Source organism: Pan paniscus, chromosome 14, assembly GCF_029289425.2.
Source record: "Pan paniscus chromosome 14, NHGRI_mPanPan1-v2.0_pri, whole genome shotgun sequence".
NCBI classification, from domain to species: Eukaryota; Metazoa; Chordata; class Mammalia; order Primates; family Hominidae; genus Pan; species Pan paniscus.
Window position 1 is genome coordinate 69782234 of NC_073263.2, and position 22152 is coordinate 69804385.

General features: G+C 34.4%; 1 long non-coding RNA gene across 1 annotated transcript in view; it reads right to left on the reverse strand.

Annotated features, from left to right (window-relative positions):
- Window positions 1-21760, reverse strand: part of LOC129393647 (uncharacterized) — a 107440-nt gene extending 85680 nt beyond the window's left edge. The window contains exon 1 of the long non-coding RNA XR_008620647.2: window positions 21394-21760. This is a non-coding gene — a long non-coding RNA (uncharacterized LOC129393647). The remainder of the gene's footprint in view (window positions 1-21393) is intronic.
- Window positions 21761-22152: the final 392 nt, after the last annotated feature.

Genomic DNA, 22152 nt, shown 5'->3' on the forward strand with positions numbered 1-22152 from the left:
GTCAATAATACCAGATTTAGTTAGTCATTTGATTAAAACTGATACCTACAAAATCAAACCCATCATTATTTCTAAAAAATACTAGAATTACTAGTTTTCTACTGATTATTTGTTAACTGTTACATATTTAAGTACCACAGAATAGCAAGAAAATAAGAAAAATCATTCCAAATCATACAAATTATATCTGTGCTAATGATATGCAACCACAAAAATAAAACCAGCTAGTGAATAAAAAAAAGGCTACTTCCTCATAGAAAATTATACAATTTTAGCAAGCTTATGTCATCTAACAATGGCATTTACATAATAAAAATTACTTTATATTTTTATATCACCTGTATATCTTTTGATCTAATTTATCACTGCAATTGATAAATCTCAAGAGGAAAGTTTGTTCTGTTAAAATACACGCTTTTTTGTATGTTGTTACAACTATCAGAACTGTTGTTTATATTTTCATATGCCAACTTTTCTTAAATTCTCATAAACACTGACACTTATATCTACCTATATGTTTTATAATATCGTGGGATATAAATGATTTACTTTTTATTTAATTACCATTAAGTTGAATATTTTTCCACGAACTAGCTTGCTTTTGATATTTTTATACTAATATAAATGTCTCCTTTGTGAGTTTCCTTTTTAAGTATTTTATCCATGTTTCATTTTTATTGGCTTTTTCACCTTCAGTTTTTATTTCATATATCTAAAAAATAATTTCCTAGATTGTTGTTTGCCTTTCAATTTTTTCCACAATATATGTTTAATAGAAACTGTATGCTAATTACATTCTTTTATTGGATGCTGAGATATTATGGAATACATCTTAAAAATCTCTCTGCCGGCGCGGGGGCTCACGCCTGTAATCCCATCACTTTGGGAGGCTGAGGTGGGTGGATCAAGAGGTCAGGAAATCGAGACCATCCTGGCCAACATGGTGAAACCTCGTCCCTACTAAAAGTAAAAAAATTAGCTGGGCGTGGTGGCGCATGTAATCCCAGCTACTGGAGAGGCTAAGGCAGGAGAATCCCTTGAACCAGGGAGTTGGAGGTCACCTTGTACTACCTAATCAAAATTTTAAGTCAAGAAATTAAATATATGACTATAATAAGCTCTGAAATATAGAAGTAAAATAGTAAAAGAAAAGTTGTTTCATGCAAAATAGTGAATAATACTTTAGAATACTACTTTGTTACACTAAAATTTTTCTAAATACTAGGTAGTGGATCAAATTTGTCACACTCAAAATATCAAATATATGTCAATTTGAGAAGCACATTGAAATTTGGACATTGAAATTTAATTATCATTTTGTTGTTTTATTATAAACAACATAAAGAGATAGCTTTATGTTGTATTATTACTTCCTGAAACAGTAAAGGCCCATTCATTTTTTTCTAAAATTATTTAATTCCTCCTAAGTTGCCTATATCTTCTCCTCCTCATCTTCCCTGTGAAGTGGTATGTGAACTCCCAAATCTCACCATTGTTTTGAGAATTTACTTTTTTTCCCTGTGATTCCCCTCTGCCCATAAAAAATGTTTCTACTTTTTCTCCTGCTAATCTGCCTTTTGTCAGTTTATTTCATAGACCTAGTTACTGAACCTCAGAGCATAAAGAGAAAGCATTTCCCTTCTCTACAGTTCTCCATGTTATAATTTAATAATTTCCTGTTATTGAGTCATTAAAATACCTGAATTATTTTCTATTATAAATATCAAAGTATTAAATATATAATGTTTTCACACATTTCTGATTATTTTATTAACATCAACTTTTAGAAATATAACGCTTTTCCTTAAAGGATAAAAACACTCTGATTATCTTAACATATTTTGCTAGATTACATTTGAAAGTGTGTTCCAATTTTCTTTCAGTATTTTGTCTGCAAAAGCAAATGTGGTGCTAAAATTACATGTAAAAGAAAGTCTTTGTATATCCTAAATTTGAAAAATAATTTGGATTTAACATAAATTCTCATTGAACAACATTTTTTTCTGAAAGCACAAGAAAATTTGTGGCCTTTAGGTTATAGCAGTGATTGTCAACCTCAGCACTCTTGACATGCTGGGCCATAGGCTTCTTATGTGGGTGCTGTCCTGATCACTGTCTGGTGTTTTATATAATAGCATCCTTGGCCTATTCTCACTGCATTCCAGTATCATCTGACCCCTCTCTAGCTGTAACAACAAAAAGTACCTCCAGCCATTGCCAAAAATCCCCTGGAGGGCAAAGCTGTCCCTTCCTCTCTGACAATCACTTCATTTTAGAGAAATGGGCTCACAGACACGTTACATTCAGAAACTTATCAAATAGTGAGTGAGTAAACAAAGCATTTTATGCAGTCACAGCATACATATGATGATGTGTATACACGCACATCTCCCAGTGCATTTTATATTTGGGTCATATGCTAACTACTATTTTACAAAAATATTTTCTCCATATCTGTTAAATTTATTCCTTAATTATCTAAATATGAAAATCATAGCCAACTGAGAAAGTTGTTTTATATTCATATAGTTTATACTGATATATTATAAAATTATACTATAAAATTGATATACATTATAAAATTAAGAGTATACATATTAAGATAAAATAAGTGATTTAATATTTTAACCCAGAATGACTGAAAGCAACTCATTGCGTTTGGAGAAGAGAGAGTGCTATCAAAATAATAGGAATTCATAAATGTCATGTTCAAATAATGTCTTTTGGAAGTCAATGATAATCGCCTTTGCATAGGGAATAATAACCCTCATTCATCTCTAGAGAACCGACCATGTCTTTAATACCTTTCTGTTAATGAACATGGGGTAGGATAATTTTCAAAGTAAATATACAGACAAAATTATACACATCAATGGCATTTAAAAGTTTTCATACAATATTTCAATGGAATGTATTTTGTAATAATTTATTTCTTCTTGTTTCAGCACTTAACAAATTTCTTGTAAAAAACATTTATGTTTTACTGACTTAACGTTGGAAAATCAACAACCTTTCCAAAAATTTGAGGGTAAAAGTTTTTGAGTAGCTTTTTCATTGGCTTGTGATTACTTTGTCAAAAATTGTCCATCAATAAGAAAATCTATGATACCTGCAGTGTGCCTTTGTCAAAATCCATATTACGACTATAAGTTTCTACAAAACAGTTTAGAGCCTCTCTGTTTTTTTATCTTCTTTAATTCAAATAGACTTTAGAGATAATGTAAAGCACTCCTCCAATTTTATAAATAAATGAATTAAAGCTTTTCTAATTGAGGGTCATGCACATTGTCACACAGCCAGATAAAAGCAGTAGAATGCCTCAACTTTAAAAAACTGTAGGCTGGGTGCGGTGGCTCATGCCTGTAATCCCAGCACTTTGGGAGGCCGGGGGGGCAGGGGGTGGATCACCTGAGGTTGGGAGTTCGAGACCTGAGGTTGGGAGTTCGAGACCAGCCAGGCCAACATGGAGAAACCCCATCTCTACTAAAAACACAAAAATTAGCCGGGCGTAGTGGCGCATGCCTGTAATCCCAGCTACTCAGGAGGCTGAGGCAGGAGAATTGATTGAACCCGGGAGGCAGAGGTTGCCATGAGCCGAGATTGCACCATTGCACTCCAGCCTGGGCAACAAAAGTGAAACTCCATCGCAAAAAAAAAAAAAAAAAAAAAAAAAAAAAAAAAAAAAAAAAAAAAAAAGCATAAAATTAGAGTCTTGTATTTTAAGCTTAATTAAATATTTAAACATAGACAATCTACTTTCCTTGAAAATCAATGGCACCTAATAAGTTTGTCCATTTGAAGATCAAGTAAAGACAGAAACAAGTAATGTCTTTCATATTGTAAGAATTCAAAAATCATTTCGATAAATAATAGAAAGTCAGGATCATAGATTATATTCTGATGTGATAAAGTGAACATCACAGAAATTGTTAAGTGGTTAATATTAATATACATGGCTTTATAAAGCTTTATAGCTTTAATAAAATATTTTAAAAATTATTTTTATATTTACTGTGAATTTGCACCTTTTTATGAATATTTTGGAATTATTATCTCTAAGTTCCAAAGAACTCCCTTTGTGGCATCATATATAACTTTCTACATCCTTTCCAAAATTTTCAATCAGTAATAACTTACTAGTTTCTGAAATAGAACTGTAAGATTAATGGTAAATCAAGAATGTTAACTGAATTAAACATGTTTGATTCCATTTTATGACTATTTCCTTAAGCCCTTCTAATATTATGAAAGGACATAAACCAAAGAGTATTATCATTTTATTTGTACAGTATAAATGCTTTGTTTTTTATAGTCTGAGATACTAAAAGCTTTTCCTCTGAAAGTATTGTGGAGAAAAAGTAATGTCTTCATTTTAAATCTGACCATTTCGGCAAAAAGATTCAATTTACGCATATAATCCATATAAGATAGCCTTATTTTGAGTCCATCTCACATTGTGTGTCAGTAATAAATAGAAGTATTCATTTTGAAGTATTTTTTAATGTATGAAAACCAGCATAGAATCCCATATTTTAGGATTTTTTTCCCCTTGTACAGAATGAGATCTAGTGTTTTTTGAACTCAAGCCTTGTGGTGCTGTGTTATTTCAGAAAAAGCTCAGCTGGTGCTTGTCCAGTGGGATGATCTGGCATAGAATAGTATTAAAAAGAAATCACGACACGCTATCTTAAACACTGATAGACAAAAAAGATTTGTTGGTTTATCTTTTATACATATTCGACTCAAAGCAATGTATTCTTTCTCATGAATAAAATTATAGTTTAATCATATCTTTGACAATGCTTTGTTTCTCATCTCATCAAAAATCATTCTTCTTAATTTAATCTAGCACTATATCTGGTTTGAAGTTAAAATATCCACCATCTTAAGATGCTGACTTAGTTGCAAGAATATCCTCTTATTCCTCTCTCACCAGCACATATGATCAAATTTTCAAATTTTAGCAACAAAATATAAATATAATATTTTAATTATAAACATGGCTTCTTTGAAATTTTTTAAAACTCTGTGGTGATGCATTTATAGTATTTGTAAAAATATGCTAAATCTTATAAATGTTCTTCTTAAATTATACTGGTGTTAGAAGTATAGTTGCATAGATCACCATGAAAAGAGGAATAGACAGAACAGTAAAAGAGGCTAATGTATTATATATTGAATTCTTGTTTGGTAATTGGTATGGTTTGGCTCTGTGTCCCCACCCAAATCTCATCTTGAATTGTAATTTCCATGTGTTGAGGGAGTGAGGTTATTGGATCATGGGGGCGGCTCCCCCATGCTGTTCTCATGATAGTGAGTGAGTTCTCATGAGATCTGATGGTTTTATAAGTGTTTGACAGTTCCTTCTTCATATGCTCTCTCTTGCCCACCACCATGTAAGACATGCCTGCTTCCCCTTCCACCATGATTCTAAGTTTCCTGAGGCTTCCCTAGCAATGTGGAACTGTGAGTCAATCAAACCTCTTTTCTTTATAAATTGCCCAGTCTCAGGGTATTTCTAAAGCAGTGTGTAAATGGGCTAATACAGTAATATTTCTTTTACATATATTATTATATTTAATTTTTACAAAAATGTTTTAAAAAATACTATATATGTTAATGGAGAAGGAAAACAAAGGTATCTAGAAGTTGAGTATACATGCATATAAACAGGATTAGGAAGATTTGGTTCCAGAATACAAATCAAAGAAATTCCCATTTTGAAACTTAGTATGACTTCCAGATAGAATCTTGAAGGATAATGATGAAGAATAAAAAGAGTAAGATTGGAAACTACAAGAAAAAGGATCAATTAATAGGGATGCAAGAAGAGATTTAAGACATTAGATAGAAAAAGTTAAATTTGATTAAAATATTTTCACATGACAAAAGTTTTAAATATAACTCTTGAGAGTTATAAGAAAAATAAATCTGTTTTAGTTAGAATCAAAGGAAGTTGTCATGACTTAGATAGGGTGAGAAGGCAGTTGGTGAAATTATCAAATTTCTCAGGGGACTTCGGCTACCAGGCTATCCCTAACATAAATTCTGTAATGAGTTTGAAGGAGCAGTTGTCTGAAGAGGACACTAAACATGTTAGGACATATAGAACTACTAGAAAGAATAGGGCAAGTCAACAGGGAGCATGGCAGATTAACCTGATTTGACATTACAGGTCTACTAAGTCTAACATAATTGGACTTACTCCACCTTTAAAGAATCTCTATAAATGCACTTGATAAATAAAATGTCAAGTAAATAGCATCTATAATTTTATTATTCAGACTCCAGTAGGAAAGAGATCACACATTGATATATAAGGATGCTGTATATCATTAATTTTTCAGCCAAAATAAAACTTTCAAAGGTTTATACAGAGTGTATGGTACCCACGAGGGACCATGCAGTAGTTTAGGACTAGTGGTAGCAAACTTTTCACCAACTCTAAGCTTGAAAACTCAAGAGTATAGAAAGGTTAATGGAAACTATATGAAGAAAAGTCTGTCTTAAGAGGAACAGTGGCTTTTATTTAAGTGACAAGGCCACCAAAGTGGCCCGTGAGGGAGATGTACTCTGTGGAATAAATAGTCTAACTCTCCTCTGTTCCTCCATTCTCCTTCAGTGGCTTCCCATTGGTGGAAACCAACTGGAAGTCTAAAGCAAGGGATATAATCTATATAGGCAAAAAGCATGATTAAAGTGCAGAGGAACCCAGAAGACAAATGAAAGGTATTTAACCCAGTAACTCTTTCAGCCACAGCCATGTCTTCTCTAAATGCTATTAGATTCTCTTACTTTATCTCTGCATTTTCTGGATAACCCTTTTATATCTTCTCTTTTCTCCAAAATTTCTTATGCCTTATGTCCAATCCTCATTTTCAGCTGTTTACCTAGTTTCACTGAGAAAATAGGGGCAATCAAAGAGAACTTTCCCTAGCTTCCAGTCTCACAAATATCCCACTACCAGCATAAATGTGTATGCTCTGCCTTTTTAAAATCACCATTGATAAACTAAAGACAAATTATTCATTTTTACATTAGATTTCATATACAGTATTAGTGTCTACTCAAGCATATCACTCTAAAAATCATACTTTTTTCATGCATCATAAATTTTACCTCATATTTAATCATTTTCACTGACATACTAAGATACAGCTAAATTGTTAATTAAGAAAAATCCTCTACCAATTGTAGGGAGATATTCTCCATGGGTCTATTACATTTGCACACATCTTGCAAAGAGAGGTACTATTCTTGGTTTCAGATGATCTTTTCAATGATATTTGTATAGGATATTTGTATAGGAATCAGCCAAAGACAATAGAATTAGTGTCTCCTGCTAAGCTAAGGAAGAACTTTCTTTCATCCCAGTACAAAAAACTCAAGTGAGTGTCAGGGTATTTATTCCACAGAGTACTTCTCCCTCAGGGGCCTCTTTGGTGGCCTCATCACTTACATGAAAGCCATTGCTCCTCTTAAGACAGGACATTCTTCATTATAGTTTCCATTAACCTTTCTCTATCCTTGGCTTTTCAGGCTAAGGGTAGATGAAAAGTTTCCTAAACTGAGGTATATTTTTCTGTAACTCACCCCACTGCATATGGAAGATGGGGCTCACAGAAAAGACATTAAAATGTTAAAACTCTGGCTACTTCTGGCTAGTGCTGTAAATAATAAACTTCCATCTCTGACCCAGTTGTCTTGAGTTTTCTACCAGCATTCATGAAACTACAGTAAACTAAATTGTTAAATTAAAAAGCAAGCCAAATTGTTAGATTATAATGAAAATAGACCCTTTACTGACATCAATCCCATTTTTCTGCTACACAATTCTTTGCAGCAAGACTCCTGGAAAATGTTGGCTATATTTATTACCTCTAATTGCACTTCTCCCATTCTATTCTGATTGTCACTCCTCTGCTTCCGTTAAAGTTTGACTGTAAATGTGCTTAACTCAATAGTCAATTCATAGGTCTCATTTTACATTATCTATAGCCAATATTTGATGCTTTTGATCACCTATTCCATTATTTGGAAGCTCTTTCTTTGCTCAGTTTCTAAAACAATGCCATGATGATTTTTGTTCTCCCACACTGGATGTTTCTTCTCAGTATCTTTTGCAGATTTCTCCTCATCTTTGCAGTCTGCTGAGAGTCCAGCCCTTCAGATTAAAAAGGTTGGCATTGAAACATTTCCCATTGCTTTCTACCTATACTCCTTTGACTATTTCTCTTAGTAATATGACTTTAATTATCTATAGACACTGACAGTAGTGCATTTACATGTACATCCCAGAACTTTCTCTTTTAACTTCACACTCATATCCAACTGCTTGACACATTCACTTGAAAGTAAAATTGTCATAGCAAACTTAACATGTCTAAAATGAAACTACTTTTTTTCTCCTCTAAGCCTATCCCTTTCACAACCTTTAATTCTGTATAATGTCAACCACATCTTTAGGTTGTTCAAGCCAAGAACATTAACATTTTCCTTCACTTCTCTCTTCTTCTCACATCACAAATCTAATCTTTCACAAATCCCTTTGTCTCTCCTTCAGGGCAGTTTAGACCTTATAACCTCTTATTATCTCTACTGCTACACCAGATGTAAACCTCCATAATCTCTCATAGGTATCACTGCAATAGCCTTCTAACAGATCTCAATGCTTCTACTCCTCTCACCAATGTTTATCCTTATCACAAGAGTCAGAGAAAACCTCCTTTTCTATAAAATAATCTATTGGCCAGGCGCGGTGGCTCACGCCTGTAATTCAAGCACTTTGGGAGGCCAAGGTGAGCGTATCACGAGGTCAGGAGTTCCAGACCAGCCTGACCAACATGGTGAAAGCTGGTATCTACCAAAAAATACAAAAAAAATTTAACTGGGCATAGTGGCACGAACCTGTAATCCCAGCTACTCGGGAGGCTGAGGCAGGAGAATCACTGAACCTGGGAGGCAGATGTTGCAGTGAGCTGAGACGGCACCACTGCACTTCAGCCTGGGTGACAGAACAAGACTCCATCTCAAAAAAAAAAAAAAAAAAAAAAGAACAAATAAAAAATAAAGATCTATTACTACTGTGATCAAAGACCCCTGTTGACTTCCTAACTCATGGACAAAATCAAGTTACAGTTACCTAGATAACTCTTTACCTCCTATTTTATCTCATGTCCTCTCTAACTCACTTCGCTCAATCCACATTGGCCCTGTGATGTCCCAAAAACTCTGTAGGCACATTCCATCCTCAAGACCTTTATACTTCCTCCAGATATCCACAAAGATTTTTCCCCTATCTCTTAGGACTTGGCTCAAATGTCACCTTCTTCCTTAAATTTGCAATTCTCTGCCCCATGGTATGGCTTATATGTCTCTGTTTTCCCCCTTAATTATTATTTCATATAATTTCCATTTTTACTTAAATATTAGCAGCTATATCATGGGTTCTTTGTGGAAATTATTTAGTCTTTTTTTAAGACTTCGATAATCTTGGCAGTTAGAATAATCCCTTACGCAAAATTATCAAAAAAATCTTAAAATTCTTTTCTTATCCTCGTTACCTGTCTAAATTTGTGACTTCTATATACTGTTTTCTTGTTTTTGCAAAATCTGAGTTTGTTGAAACAATAATGCAAGTATCCATTGAGGAGGAGGGGGAGTGTAGATAGAAGTGCTTTAGAGAAAAGGAAAAAGAGAAAGATGTCTGATTTACAAATGAGAAGAACTCTGAAAGTTGTAATTAGGGGTTGAATTGTGTGCCCTAGAGTGACATATTGAAGTTCTAATCCCCAGTATCTGTAAATATGACCTAATTTGGAAATAGAGTCTTTGCAGATGTAATCATATTAAGAAAAGGTCATTAGGGTTAGCCCCTAATCCAATATCAGCCCAATCCACCATCCATGATTTCTGTCTTTAGAAGAAGAGGAGAAGAAGCATAGGTAAAGAAGACCGTGTGAAAATGGAGACAAGATTGGAATGATGTATCTACAAGCCAAGGAACAGCAGGGATTGGCAACTGTCACCAGATGCTAAGAGAGGGATGGAACAGATTCTGAACATTCAGAAGGAACCAAACATTCTGACAGCATGATTTCAGACTTCTAGCTTCCAGAACTGTGAGAAAATAAATTTCTATTGTTCTAAGCCACCCTACACGTGGTATTTTGTTATGGCAAGCCTAGGAATCTAATAGAGTTGGCATGTCCAAAAAGAAATTCAATATGTGTCATTATACATGTTAGATACCAAGAGAACAAAGGGAGTGGATGTCTAGTCAAGTAAGTTATATTCTAGACACTAACCACCAAGTCTCACCAGCAACAATCTGGTTACTTAGTATGGCATGTGAGCAGCAGGGCTACTTTACCTGCTTGTATCCTAAAGGTGAGATGGTAAGTTTCCTGATGAAACTTCAGTGAACAAATGATTGACTGATGGGCCTCCTAGAGTTTGACTCTAACTATAACCTTACTGCTTTGAAAATCTATGGAGTAGAGAGAGAATTTAAAAATCCCTTTGTAATGGTGTAAATTATTTTCTTTTTTTAAAACTTTTATTTCAGTTTTGGGAGTACATGTGAAGGTTTGTTTTATAGGTAAACTCATGTAACTGGGGTTTGTTATACAGATTATTTTATCACCCAGGTATTAAGCCTAGTACCCAATTTTTGTCTTTTCTGCTTCTCTCCCTCTTCCCACCCTCCACCCACAAGTAGGCCCCAGTGTCTGTTGTTTTCTTCTTTATGTTCATGAGTTCCCATCATTTAGCTTCCACTTGTATGTGAGAACATGTGGTATTTGGTTGTCTGTTCCTGTAATAGTTTGCTGAAGATAATAGCCTCCAGCTCCATCCATGTTCCCACAAAAGACATAATCACATTCATTTTTACGGCTGCATAGTATTCTGTATTGTATATGTACCACATTTTCTTTACCCAATCTGTCATTGATGCACATTTAGGTTGATTCCATATCTTTGCTATTGTGAGTAGTGCTGCAACGAACATTTACATCCATCTGTGTTTATGGTAGAATGATTTAAATCACTCTGGGTATATACCTAGTAATGGTATTGCTGGGTTGAATGATATTTCTGACCTCAGGTCTTTGAGGAATTGCCACATTGTCTTCCACAATGGTTTAACTATTTTACACTCCCACCAACAGTGTATAAGTATTCCCTTTTCCCCACAACCTCACTAGCACCTGTTATTTTTTGACTTTTTAATAATAGTCATTCTGACTGGTGTGAAGTGGATATCTTTCAATTTGCATTTCTCTAATGATCAGTGATACTGAGTTGTTTTTTTTTTTTTCATATGCTCGTTGGCTGTATGGATGTCTTATTTTGAAAGGTGTCTGTTCATGTCCTTTGCCCACTTTTTAATGATGTTGTTTTTATCTTATAAATTTGTTTAACTTCCTTATAGGTGCTTGATATTAGACTTTTCTTTACAACTTTGAAGTTGAATACTTGGATTTATATTTTATTTAAGTATAAGCATTTTAAAATATGCTATGCCACATGCCCTTAATGTTGTCATTGAGATGCATACCTGATGCAAATGTAAAATTATCTAGATTATTGGAAGAAAATATAATGCTGATTTTTCTCTCAGTTATCTGGACATTACAAGTAAAATGTTTTATCTATGTTGCTTAGGTTTTTGCTTAAGTAATTTTTAAATTTTGCTGCTGTGGAAACAGCATTGACTTTAGGTACCAAATTCATATACTTAAGACTTCATTAGTTTCTTAACTATCACTTAACCTTCAATAACCTGGAATTTTTTGGGTTTTAGTTACCTCTTTAAAAATGTGAATAACAGTACCTAACTTATTAGAAATGTCTAGGACAATAATTTAAAAGTCACCTCGATTTTTTAGAAGTGTTTTTATAGTCTTATCCAAAACAAGAGTCCTCAATCCAATAAATCTTCAAGTCAGCATATTATCTTTCAAGATATTTTGTGAAATATTTTCATTAATCAGGAGTTTAAAGATTTATTAAAGTATCTCAAATCACTAATTGCTACCTATGTAGCAATTTTTCTTATTAAGCACCTCTAATTGTAATAATGGCCAAGATTACTGATTTATATAAAATTACATCCATGTCATTACTTTTTGTTCTTTGTTTAAAGGATTCTATGGAGTCTCATCTAGAAAATTTGAAAGTAATATGTGGTTGAAAGCAAATATATTAAATTCAATTTGAGCAGAGTGACTATCAAACCAGTAAAACTTGACTATAAATGATGAAATCTATTAACTTCTTCAGGAAAAAACTTTTTTTTCTCTGTAAATAGCAGTGATTAGGTCACCTTTAAAGCACAGGACAATGGAGAAGCAAAAAGAAAAATGTTAACATTGTCTTGGGCACTGCCCAGGGGAGAATATGCCCCGGCTTAGGAACAACTCCTTAGGTCTACACCAATAACGATGTGGTTAGAATTTTTTACTGACTTAGGCTGAATGCTACAAAAGCAGATCCTGAGACAGGGACTCATGTACAAGTGATATATTACAAGAATCTGGTAAGAGAGTGGGAAGATCCTGTTAAGGATGAGAGAGAAGTTAGGACAGAGTGAAATGACAAGATGAGTCTGGTTTCAGTGTGACTTTAGCTGCAGAAATTTATGCTTTAGAGTTGTCTTGCACTGAGTAAAGGGAGCTGGCTTTCATATTCTCAGGGACAAAAACAACTAGAAAGTTCTAGCTCTCTGCATTTGTGGGTGAGGGACGGACACTCTAAAGGTTCATAGGCAGTTCTCCACAGTGAGCCATAGGAATGCACTGTTGGAAGCAAATGCCCTCCAAAGTTAGAGGAGGGGGCACACAGAAACAGAAAATGGGATCTGGGAGTGTCTGGGTGAAGCACGACAACGCTTTTACCTCTCTTCTTTTTTCGAGACAGTCTCGCTCTGTCACCAGGCTGGAGTGCAGTGGCACAATCTTGTCTCATTGCAACCTCCACCTCCAGTCTTCAAGCGATTCTCCTGCCTCAGCCTCCTGATTAGCTGGGACTACAGGTGCGTACCACCATGCCCAGCTAATTTTTGTATTTTTAGTAGAGACGGGGTTTCACCACGTTGGCCAGGATGGTCTCAATCTCTTAAACTTGTGATTCGCCTGCCTCGGCCTCCCAAAGTGCTGAGATTACAGGTGTGAGTCACTGTGCCTGGCCCTCTCTTTTTAACTTCTATAGAAAAGTCTGGCTGTCTGAGTTTTGCAGCAGTTTCAGATCCATTAAAATTTATAAGCCCATTTCTGTGGCACTGATTGACTACAGAATACTTAGTTATATCATACAACCAAAAAGAGAGAATACACTACATTTTATTTATAGGCTGTTCAACAGTCAAGTTACTTTTTAAAATAAAAATGAAAAGGGGACTATAATTCTATCTCAAATTTTTTGACTGAGTAATCATTAAGGAGTGTAAAAAAGCATGAGTTTAGGATCCTAAACCACCACTTTAATAAAAATATTTTTCTCCTTACAGGAAAGCACACTATTCTAGTTAGATATTATCAAATGGAAGTGTAATACAATGCAAAGATTGTTAGTCTTTTTTAATGTTTATTAATTTATTTTTTAGAGGAGATAGGTTCTCATTGTGTTGCCCAGGCTGAAATGGAGTGGAAGGATCAAAGCTCATTGCTGCCTCCAACTCCTAGGGTCAAGCTATCCTTGCCTCAGACTCCTAAGTAGCTGGGACTACAAGCACATACCACCATACCCAGCTAGATTTTTAAGTTTGTTGTAGAGATAGTGTCTTGCCATTTTGCTCATGCTGGTCTTGAACTCCTGGCCTCAAGAAACACTCCCTCCTAGGCCTCCCAAAGTGTTGGGATTACAGGTGTGAGCCAGTGCACATGATCAATGATCAGTTTTCATTGTATCATTGAGTAATGCTAGGAACCTAGGAATATTTCAATTACCTCTTCCTGTCCTTTGTATTTTTATCTCTAAAATAGGGATGATAAGTGCTGTCATATCTATTTTACATTGCTGTACTTAACACCTACATTTATGTCAAAATAATACATTATTTTAAAAAGTTAAAAAGAATTATACACCTCTATTGATGCATCATTATTATAAATAAGTTTGACAGAATCATGTCTACATTTGGATGATGGACTTATATGCCAGACTAAAGTCAAATGACAGAAAAAGATATATTAATAAAGTAGTAAGAAATAATTTTAATTATATGCATGGATCGTATCTCTGATTTCATAGTTACCATGTACCCCAAAGTGATTATGCATTTTCTTAAGGTTCAGTGAATTGAACAATTCACTTTTTGGTAATAATTATCTTGGCATTATTAAACTCTGGAGTTCCACATGGAATGAATCTGAATATTGGCATCTATATTTACAAGACATCTATACCTCAATAAGCCTAATTTTTGCCTTTACAATAGTTAATACTTTGATAGCTGGCAATCTTTCTAAATACTAAATAGGCAGTAAACAATGACTTTCTTTCAAGGTAGTTGGGAAGAATTGCAGTCATATCTCTAAAAGATTCATCATTTACTTTCTTTTTTTCTTGAGTCATGCAGGAGTAAGTTCACAGACAGCTACACCCATAACTGTAAGTTAAGCACTTCATCTTCTACCATATATTATATGAAGTAATACATTTTCCAATTTCTTTCAGTGTAAACTAATAAAATTTCTATACTGGCCTTAAATTCAGCAATTCCACTAAGTTGAATAATTTTATCTTCACTCTGCAGTTTCTTAGACACCTCAGTGTATTTCCTGGGTTTCTCTTTGTTGGCAGGAGTATTTATGCTTTAACCTAGGACCAGAGATACTTTTTAACCAACTTGATCTTTATTATATTGGTGTACAGGTTACTACTTAGGCAGAGATTAACAAGCCAGTGAAAGTGCTCTCTGGGGACAGTGAGTCTACTGTGTTGAGAGGGTCAAATGCATTATCCATTTCAAATTCTAGAGGCCAGAAAACAACTTTAACATGTTCCACCTCCCTCTGCAACCACTGTTATATTGTATACCACTGGACATGCCATGCTTTCTGCCATTATTTTATTTTGTGAAATAATAAAAATTATAAAGCATTACACTTTCAGCAGAATTCAATAATATTAAGTTCTTATTGTCTTTCAAAAAGTCTTTGAGTTGTATAATAGCTTATTCTATTTTTTTATTTTGAGAGGAAAAAAGCATCAGTCATTTATTTTAATGTGTTTAATGTAAAATGTTTTGCAGAAAAAAATCAAGGTTTTTAAGGTATTAAAAGTGAGTAATTAGACAATAAATGTGTTTCAAGATAATATATTAGCACAGTTTTATTAGAAGAACTGCAGTTTTATTTGTCCAAATGTCAATATTTATAGATCTGAAAAATAATTTTTGCTACTTAGAAGTGTAATGGATAATGAAAAAATATTATTAAGATTTGGCAGGCTGTTTCTTATAGAAAAAAGGGTTATAGTATTTATTTATTATATTATTTGGTCCAGCTGTAGGTGGAGTCTAATATTTTCTTAATCCAAGTGTATATTCTATCTTTACCATGACTAAAAGTGGAAATACAGGCTTAAGGGATAATTTACACAATTTTAAAGTAATGCTATCACATAGCAATATTAAAAATATTAAAGTTTTTCCTAATCAAACTGCATCTCTCAAAGTAAAATATTTGGTTATATTCTCAAGTATTTATATGTAATTTTTGTTCTAAAATACATTTATCACTGGCAGTAATTTTCCTTCACCATATCTGATCTATCAAATATAAAATGCAGTAAAACTTGAAATTGTTTCTTGTCAAACCATGGAATACACAAAATTTCAGTGCATATTGTTTATTTTTAAAAGTATTCTTTTCACGCCTGTAATCCCAGCACTTTGGGAGGCCAAGGTGGGTGGATCATGAGGTCAGGAGTTCGAGACCATCCTGACCAACATGGTGAAACCCCATCTCTACTAAAAATACAAAAATTAGCTGGGCATGGTGGCACGTTCTCAAATCCCAGCTATTTGAGAGGCTGAGGCAGGAGAATCACTTGAACCTGAGAGGCGGAGGTTGCAGTGAGCCGAGATCATGCCACTGCACTTCAGCCTGGGTGACAGAGTGAGATTCCATCTCAAAAAAAAAATTATTCTTACATCATAAAGTCTATAGTTTATAACATTGTATTATGCACTTGGAATTTGTTAAGAGAGTAGATTTTAGGTGCTCCCATCACACATACACAAAAAAGATAACTATGTGAGATGATGGATATGTTAATTGGCTTCACTGTAGTAATCATTTCACTGTGTGCACATATATTAAAACATCATCTTGTATTCCTTAAATACAAGTTTAAGAAAGAATATGGCTACAGGTGAAAGATGATTTAGGATTATCCAGGCTTCCCTAAGATAAGCCTGCACAGGCCTTAAAATAGGGAACTAGAAGAAAAAGTTGCAGTCTTACTGGCAATGTGAGAATCACCCAAACTAAGCCAGCCCATTCACCAAGTGTGGCCTGAGAGCTGGGAGGGATTTGACTGGACTCCCTGCTGCCTACGAGTTCCCAGAGCTCCCTCCTGATTGATCTGGATGTTTTAATTGTTCCCTGTATATCCCCAGGACCCAGGATGATTCATAGCATAGAGTAGGATATTAATAAAAATGTGTTGATTAAATACAGAAAAGAATAAAAATAAAACTATTTCAAAATTATTTAAATATTAAAATATACTTTGCTGTTTTGCTAAGAGTTGTACTCCTAATAGTTATAAGAAAACAAAAGCCTATATATTTTCTGTGCCCATAAACTTTCCTTTCCTCTCTCATTCAAGACATTCACTTTCCTTTGAAATCTGACTTCTATAGCCCTAATTACTGAAAATGTTAGAGCATTTTAACCTAATTTTGCTTTCTTATTAAAATATATCACACTGGTTCATATCCAACTTTTATTTTCCTATCATTTTCAGGATAACTTCTAATTCTGCAATTTCACATCAGCAAAAGTAAATGGAATAAAACAAATTCATTGCATGTTTTATTCCTAATAAATAATGACATATATTCAAATATATTCAGTTAAATGTAGTAACTGAAATTATGTGAAAAGATGTGAAATTTGCTGAATATTTTTATAGATGAAAAATTTTAGGTAACTCATTTTGCTTCCTAATAAATGGAAAATAAAAGTCAAGTTTTTTTTTAGTTACTTTCCACATATGTTATTTATTTTTGCATCATTATTTTTTTAAATGATCTAAACATGACAAAACCAAAAACTGAATATGAACATTAAAATTAACCAAACCAATTTCCTAATAAGTCAGGTGCTACTTTTCAGTTGCAGATTTTTGACACTGTTCACCTAGTCTCACCTCAACCAGATGTTCATAAAATCTACATTGTCACAACTTGTCACTCTGGAATTATTCTTGCTTCCACAGGTGTCATATAAAAGTCTTGACTCTCTGAATTTTGTGCTATTGCTTCACATGAACTTGCCTGGTTATTTTGCTTTAATACTTGACCTTGTATTATATATCTTTCTCTTTATATATCTTTGACATTTCAGCTGGACTTTGGAAAGAAGTGAGTCTGGCAATGCTCTTTTTTGTAAGTCATGTCTTTGACATTGTTCTGTCTACTGACCTACTGCTTATGTAGACTTTTCTCTGGTTCTACTTTGTTATTTTCTTACTGTGTTAGAACTAACAGCCTTATTATGGCTTTTAACTTTTTACCCTGTAGTTGGTTTTATCCTTGATTGTCACTTTCCAGTAATTTTTTGTACTTACACTGATATGTTTAATTTTACTGAATCATCAGGTTTATATGAACTCTCTTAATTCCAGGTCTTTATTTTACATTTGCAATATGGAATGATTCAAAACATCAACAATTATTAATTATCTGTTGAATTTACTGCTGATCATGATGGAATGACATGAACTACTAGGTGTACCTTCCCATTTTAAGCATGAGAAAACATAAGAAAACAAAATATGTCATGTTCTTTTATTAAAAATCGTTAGCATTGATCCTTAACAAGAGAAAATCCTAGTGTTATTCCATGTTACCTCCTAGAGGGTATCCAACAGAGTCCAGAAGGCTCCCTGAGTTGAGGACAGAGTTCAGAATTCAGGGAGGCTAAGTCAGTTAGAATTTACAGAACAGACTAGAGAAGAAAATAAAGCATCACTATGAGGCAAGAATTGCAAAGACAGAGGTCCAGAGATCTGCACACGACTCATTTGATATTTAAATTGAGTCCTGATTAGTACCTGTAAGAGGAAATCACTTGAAGCCAAGGAAACAACCACTGGTAATGAAACATCAGAATAATTATTAGAGAACAAAGAAGATGTCTTAGAGTGTTTTCTGCTGCTATGACAACATACCACAAACTGGGTTGTTTATAGACAAAAGATTCATTTGGCTCATCGTTCTACAGGCTGGAAAATCTAAGATCAAAGGGCCTTCTCGTTGCATCATAACATGACAGAAGCATAAGTGAGCATGGGAAACAGAGAGAGAAATGAGGCCAAAAGTATTGTTTTATCAGGGGCCCTCTTTCCCTGTAAGGGAATTAATACATTCATTAGGACAGACTTCTCATGACTTAATCACCTCTTAAAGATCCCACCTCCCAAGCATTGTTACAATGGCAATTAAATTTGAACATGAGTTTTGAAGGGGACATTCAAATCATAGCAGAAGGTGAACAATATTTCATGTTCCCACCAGCCAGAGTGAAAAAAATCTCATAATACGTCAGGCATCAGGTAGAATATTCAGAAGGACTTTTCCTCTGTATAAAGTAAAATTTAACAGTAAAGACTGCTCTGGTCTTGCCTAGCAATAACTAGATGCAAGCTTAAAAAGGATAAAATTGATTCCGTGTAACTTAACTGCTTCCTGAAATAAAGCTCAAGTATATTTGAGAGAACACAAAAAGATCCAGCTACAAACAAGGTAAAATTCACCTATCTAGCATCCCCCCCAAGTTTATCATGAATACAAAGAAGAAGAAAATACAATCTGTAATGATAATACAAATATGTCAATAGAAACAAACACAGAAATGACAAAAACAATAGATTTAGTGAACAAGGACAATAAGAGTTAATATGACTATATTCTATGTGTTCAAAAAAGATATAATCATTTATACATTAAGAAGAAAAAATCAAACTTAAGTTTGATTATGTTTTTAAGTAGATAAAATACATCAAACTTGTTAAGATGAAAAAAACAATTTCTGGCAGGAAATATACATTTAATAGGATTATTATACATCAGAGGAGATTAAATACTACAAAAATGAAGATTAATGAACTTGAAGACACAGTAGAAACTGCCCAGGAAAGGAGAGAAAAGACTGAAAATAAGAGCAAATCATCAGTGAACTGTGGTCCAATTTCAAGTGCACTATTTTATGTAAAATTATCATCACTGAAATAGGAAAGGGGACAAAATATTGGAATAATAAATGTTTTCAAATGTGGTAAAAATAAAAATCTTTGTATCTAAGAAACATAACAATTACAAATGAAAATAAATAGAGAAAGCTATACCAAGGTCCATTACAATTCAATTAAAAAAAAAAAGAAATGTAAAGTAAAAAAGAGAAAGCTTTAAAAGCAGCCAGAGAGTGAAACTACGTCTCTACTAAAAATACAAAAATTAGCCAGGCATAGTGGCAGGTGCCTGTAATCCCAGCTACTTGGGAGGCTGAGTCAGAATCCCTTGAACCTGGGAGGCAGATGCTGCAATGAGCTGAGATCCTGCCACTGCACTCCAGCCTGGTCAACAAGAGCTAAACCCCATCTCAGAAAGAAAAAAAAAAAAAGCAGCCAGATAAATTAAGTTATATTACCTATAACGGAAAAAGATTATCAACTACAGCAGACTTGTAATGAAAATACTGTGAGCAAGAAACTGAAACAACACAATTAAAGTCCTGAAATGGGGGTGGAGTGTGAAGTTAATATAAAATTCCATTTCTAGCAAAAATATATTTCCAATATAAGGATTCAAAAAAAGGTAAAAATGTGGGTAAATCAAGATACTTTTGCTGTTATTTTTTACATCGCTTTCAATGATAATTAACTAAAGTAAACATAATGACAATGTACTGTAAGATTTATTACATAGGTATAAATAAAACAGCAGTGCATAGGATAGGCAAGAGAAAATGGACATGTTTGGTTGTAGGGTAAAGTTGTACACTATTCCAAAATGGACTATATGTTAAGTGGTAGGAGATTGCTTGTGTAAGTGAAAAATATATTTTATATACTTAACATAATTAATAAAAATAGGACAGAATTGAATCATATATAAATAGTGCACTAAGATAAGGAGAAAAAAGTGGTTAAAAATGGATGGAATAAATATAAAACGAATACTTACCAACGATAAATTGACCACAGACTTATCAATAATAAAATTAAATTTAAAATGTCTAATCTTCTCAATAAGAGTCAGAGATTGTTACACTGGATTAAAACATAAGTATCCAATTACATGGTGGCCACAAAAAACACTTTGAATATAAAACCACAAATAGTTTATAAGTGATAGAATGGCAAAAGATATAAAGTGTTAATTCTAAACCAATAACAGCTGAGTGGCCAATGAATATCTGATTTTAAACAGTTTCAGAAAGAATATTTTCAGGGATAAAGTCATTTTATTGTAATAGAGGGTTAATTAAACTCGAAGCAGAAGACAGGAATTGATAAAAAGATGAACAAAGGAAAAAATGGACTTGAAAACAAATTTTATGATAAAACAATGAAATAAAAAAATTGGACTTTTGACAAGATTAGTAAAATCTTTACACTTCTAGTCAGACTACTAAAAAAAAGAAAAATAAAAAAGACATATGATATTGAGACAGGTAGGAGGGAGAGGGTCCTCAGAGAATCTCCAAAGAGCCTGCGCAATGGGAATGAGCACTGGGGTGGAAACACAAGTTCGTGCCCTTTGCAGTAGGGAGGAGCCGGCCCTTCCTTCACCTGTGCGGAACCTGGGATTCACAGGCCTAGGCAGGAAGCACTCTAGCAGGAACTCTGGCCTAGTGGAGTCTCAGTCACCATTAAAATTGTCTGCAAGCCTGAATTTCTGGGGCCATGGGATGGACAAGGACCCCATCCTTAGCCGAACTAAGTAAAGTCCTACAACATTTTTGGCGTGCAACGTCGGGGCTTGAGAAGCAGTGAGTGAAATGGGGACTCAAAACCTCTCACTGTGGGTTCTAAGCCTTTCCATCCTCGGACTTCTGAGGTTAGAGGAACCAGGCCCCCCACTCCCGTTGCGGCTGGGAGTTGGGAGAAAGGCCCTTACTGGGGACCGACCAACCAGCAGCAGCTCCCTGTCCTTACCTGCTTCATGCTGGGGCTGGGACGCGTGGCTCAAGGGTCTTCGCACAGCCAGCTTGCGGTCTCCTCCTTCCCCTACCCCAGCCAAGGGGTTCTACTCCATTGGACAATAATTGAACTAATCTCCATGGTGGACGAATCAGTTGCATAGGAATGAGAGGCTCTTCCTCAGGTATTTTTAAACTGTTTATTTTCTTTTCTCTCTACCCTGTCGGTAGTTAACTTTTAAAAGTTTCATTTTCTTTTAGAAGATGTTGTGCTAGACTAGGGACCTCCAACATCTATCGCTGTATTCTCTGGAAAGTTTTGGTTGTGAAATCAAGCCTCCATCTTGTATTACATCCTGAGGGAATGGCTTGTAACTCCCCCAGCAGGGCTTTGTTTAGCAATCCCGCCCTAGGGAATAAGATTCTTTCTGGTTTGATATGTGCCTGCTGTCTTAGCCCTGCCTCTTAAAGGGCCCCACACAGTGACTGGGTTTTCTTCTGTCTGTCTGTGTGTGTACTGTGCGTGATGTCAGTCAAAAGAGCTCTAATTAATTTGGTCTGAAGAAAGGCAAGCGCTTGGATCTAACATTTTTAAAAGGGAAGTTAAAAGCTGTGGTACCTTCCGCTTCACGTGTTTGTAATGTTTGAGAAATAAAAACAGCCTTAAAGATTATTGGTAAAATGCAGGTGTCATTAAAATGTAAATGGGTGAACTAAACTATGCAGGTCAGATGTAAGGTTTGCTAAGTGTTTTGAGGTTGCAAACTGGTTTTGG